Raw genomic sequence first — 4,944 nt, forward strand, 5'->3', positions numbered from 1 at the left:
ACAAATACGCTAATCAAGACTAGCATAATGGCGTTTTTTCCTCCGGTTTCACCTCCTTCGGAATCGAGGGGAGTGCAGGGGACATCGCTTTAACCCTCGACTGAAAAAGCGACCCGCGACTACAGTATAAAAGGCGGCAGGTTTCGCGTGGAAACGGAGGGCTTGGCAACCCTGCACCGGACACGCTCTCGCTTCAGAGATCCGCTAGAACCGATTCAGTCGAGTCCTCAACGAGTCATGCGGAGGCTTGTGAATCGTTTTAACCGATTGATGGATAAGAGCATATGCACACATACCAAAACAGGGATAATGTACAGCAGTATGTCACTCCATCACATGAGCCATCGTAAAAAGACATCTCTGATAAAAGCCTGTACAGAAGCGAGAGATCTGAAGTACAAAGCTGAAGAGATGCTGGTATTATTCAGTTGCTTTATTACAAATTCTGAACTTCTAATGGGAGCTTTAACCTCTTAAGACCCCGCAAAACATTTGAGGAAAAAAATAGCATTTTTTTCATGTCATTACATTGTTTAGAGCATTATAAAAAATAATAATAATAATAATAAAAGATATTTCATTCATAAGTTATGCCACGTCCTCCGTAGAGGACATCAGGACTCAATTTAAAAAATAAAAATAAATAGACATGAATGAACATGCACAGGCAAAACATCAATTTTTTTTTTAAAATCGCCAATACATTTTTAGTTTTCAGGATTTATTTTTTTTACCAAACATTGTATAAAGATAATTCTCAACTATGCTATAACCGAATGATTTGATATACCATTTTTCTTCATGCAAAATGTGTGTAAAATGGCCATAAACAGGTTTTCTCATTATCTATAAACCAAATCTAATTTGCATATTAATGTGTTTTTGGGGCAACGTGTAATGAAAAAAGAAGTGTAGTAATGGGAGTAATAATTGACAAGATTTTCATAATAATATATAATATTTCATAGGAATATTGAGATATAATTTCTTTCCCTGTTCATTTGTTGTGTCTCCCAAAATGCGTAATAAACATGCTTTTTTTCCATGCATGAAATCAACCTCCTGTTTCGTAACAGAAAGTTATATATTGATTTGAAACCCTATAACATTTTCCTGAGATGTTGATTTATGACACACAGTTTAAAAATGAGTCAGATTTAAACGATAATTACAAAATATGATCATATTTCCATAAGAGTGTCACTAAATTACTATCAGACATATCTGAAGACCAAGGACAGGGGGTGGTCACGGTGAAGCATCCAATCATTTAGCATCTCTGGAAAGCCCTGAATGTGCTCTGTACAGGACATCCAGACAACGATAATTACAAAATATGATCATATTTCCATAAGAGTGTCACTAAATTACTATCAGACATATCTGAAGACCAAGGACAGGGGGTGGTCACGGTGAAGCATCCAATCATTTAGCATCTCTGGAAAGCCCTGAATGTGCTCTGTACAGGACATCCAGACGCACAACAGAGAAATCCCTCAAATATTATGTCCTCATATGAGGATGCAGGGTCTCAGGAGGTTAAGAGCAGCAAAACTCTGGATTTACTCACTTATGATGAACACAATTAACATTGTGCAGGCATATGGTATTGCGACTCGAATGCTCTGAGATATAAAAGCTGTAGTTTTGTCGTGTGACATGTCATTAGACTTCGCAGTATTGGACGTCGCCATCTTTAATATTCACTGTCGCTATGGTTACAGGTGATGCACGTTCACACAGTTATTGGGAACTGATTCATACTTGACCATTCTGCTGCTTTTATGATGTGATGGGCTTGAACTCTTGTGTTTGGCTAGGACGAGCGAGTCTGTGCATGCAGGTGCAATACAGTCATACAGCCAAATCCAGCGACTTTTTAATATTACCAAAAGATTTCTCTGAAGAGAGTATCTAAAACATGTTCTCTCTCCCTCGTCACGTCACTGCCACGAATGGTAAGAGTGGCAAGAAAGACAGCAATAAAAGATGAGCACATTTTTCATTTACAAAAAAAACCAATCTGAATGTGTAGCATATGAGTGCATTAAAAGCTTAAATGCTGTAGCTTGTGTTAAAGTTCAGCATGAATCGTTAGTTTTCTTTCATTCTGAACATATTCTTCTCTCTTTCTTTCTTTCTTTTTCTCTTTCTACATGCTCTGGTTTGATCTGGTGGTGAGGCAGATCTTCTGACTGCAATATAAAGCAAGTCCAATCTGAATATGAATACTGTATTAACCTGTTTTAAAGTGCAAAACCACTTCTGAACATGTTCTTCTTTAATTGCGTGACTCTTTCCAACTAGTTTGATCTGCCACAGTGACATGGTAAAGCAGACCATCTGAAAGCAATACAAGGCAAGTCCAATCTGAATGTCATGTATAAGAATACATAAAAAACTGTGCTAACTTGCTTTAAAAGTGGAACAATCGCTGTTTGTCTGAACATGTTCTTCTGTTTCTTTCTTTGCATGACTCTTTCCATCTACATGCCGTGGTTTGATTCGTCACAATGGTAAGCAGCAGCATGCATGTTGGCGAGGTTCTTCTGGATTTAGTCTGTCTCAGTTTTTATGTAATCGCAGACAGACTGGATGATGGTGAGATCAGATCTCTGTGTAGAGCACTGGCTGCTTTCAGACTCCTTATGCATACAAAAATATCACTGGATTAGTACAATTAATGGCAAAAGGAATGTTTGGAAATGTAATCTGATATTTCCTACTGAAACACTACATCAAAAGATGGAAATGACTGCCTTAAAACCATTTGTGTTGGTGAAAATACTAATGACCGAAGACGTTTGCACAATACTGTATGCATAGCATACATATAATAGCTGCAAGTCTATCTCTGACAGCACATAAAACATAGGCAGAAAATACACTCTTATTTTTATTTGAAATAAAGTATACTAATACACTTGAAAACAAGCAGAGATCGCTTTACTTTAGAGATTTAGCAAAACTGCAGCCAAAGATCCTTTTGAGTTACAAAGTGATGTTGAGGCTGGAAGTGTTTACAATATTTTCAACAGTGAACAGAACAAATAAAACACGCTGTCGCTGTTGTAGAAACATGTCCCATCTTCACTCTCAGTGCAGAGTTACAAATGAAGAAAGTAAACAGTGAAAACTGGCCATATTCAGAGAGTTTGCTGAGAAAGACGAGATACCACAGCGACCAGAGAAATGAGAAAACCAACTAAATGAGCAAGTGATGAAAATAGTGTTGAAGCTTATGACTAAATTATACATACTAAACTATATTAGCTTTTCTCAAAACAGAGAAATGGAGCATGCGAAGTGTCAAATGTGGTTTAAAATGCATAATATTTATTGCACAAAAGGGGTATAAATGTATTTGCACAGAGATTACAACCAGGAGAAGCAATGAATTAACCTTCACATTCTTGTTCTAATACACTTATTATTAAGTAAAATAACAAGAGATAAAAATAGAGAAAACATTCCAATGGGCCTCATTCATGAAACTTGCGTAAATAGTCCAGGAACGCAGTGGAATATTCTGCACTCCCTTCTCAGGTTTGGCCCCAGTATATTTCATAAATGCAAAAAATACTAATAGGCCATATGCCTAACAATAAATATTCAATTAACGTGTGTCCACCAAAGCGTTTTTAGCCAGCTAAAAAATGTCTGGCTAAGACAACTGGTGGCACTTGAGAACCTTTTTGGTACCACAGCATTTTTCCAGACGCTTTTGGTTGCTATGATTTGAAATATCCACGGCACTAATGTATTAGGCCTACTAGTATCTCATTTTGAAGAATATTACTGAATATAAAAATGCAGTAATCAGTAATACGAACTTCTCCATCATTGTTCAGTCGTTGTACAAGTAGGATGGTTGGTTGCTGTAGCATTAGTCCCGCCCCAGAGGCGGACAGTAGTGATTTTTACTTTACTCAAGTAAATTTAAAAAGTATCTGTAGTTTATCAGAGTGTTTTTCTTTGGAAAACTTCACTTCACTACATTCCGAAGCATAATGTCATACTTTTTACTGCACTACATTTCATAAATAAAAGTTGTTGTTTGTTTTACCTTTAATTTTTAAAACATTAAAAATGTAGTACTTTCTTGTACTCAAGTAAATCTTTGAATTACTTTTACTTGAGTAAACGTAAGAAAGTAATAGATTTCTAATGCAATTAAGTATTAAATGATATTTAATATGAAACATAGTGCAGTAAAAAGTACAATATTATGCTTTGGAATGTTGTGAAGTAAAGTTTTCTAAAGAAAAACACTCAGATAAAGTACAGACACCTGAAAAGTACTTTTACAGCAAAGTAAAAATACTTCTCTACTGTCTGCCTCTGCCCGCCCCTGCTCCATTGATTTGGAGTGACATTGACGAGCACTGCGCTGCGTTTTAACCAAAGTTGAACAGTTTTCAAAACTCAGCAACAAAAAAACAAGACAGGGCAAAATAACTTGTGAAATATTGTTATGGTAGTGCATCAAAATGTCATCAGTTTGCCAAAAAGAACACACAACGTTTTACGCACCATTAACACAGGTGTACATTGCTTTCGTACCAACCAACATTTTGAAAATAGGAACATTTTCATGAATTCGAAAGTTTACATCAGAACGGCTTTACAAACTGCCGTGTTCTACATGAATGAGGCTCAATAAACGCTTTTGCGGGGTTTTTTTTTTTTGCATACTGATGTCTACAGAAATAGCTAAAAAGAGCTTTTCCCCATCAGGTGTGTGCTTCCCTAAAGGCCATGCCTTCTCTGATAAAAAAAAGCAAACCCCACACAAATATTGTAAAAATGCCTAATATATAAGCACAGTAAAATTCTGTGATAGAAGATTATTCCATCAGGCAGATGGATTCAAATTAAGCCACATATATATATATATATATATATATATATATATATACAGTGGGTACGGAAAGTATTCAGACC

The sequence above is a fragment of the Sinocyclocheilus grahami genome, unplaced genomic scaffold, assembly GCF_001515645.1.
Source record: "Sinocyclocheilus grahami isolate Dianchi unplaced genomic scaffold, SAMN03320097.WGS_v1.1 scaffold636.1, whole genome shotgun sequence".
Lineage (NCBI taxonomy): Eukaryota > Metazoa > Chordata > Actinopteri > Cypriniformes > Cyprinidae > Sinocyclocheilus > Sinocyclocheilus grahami.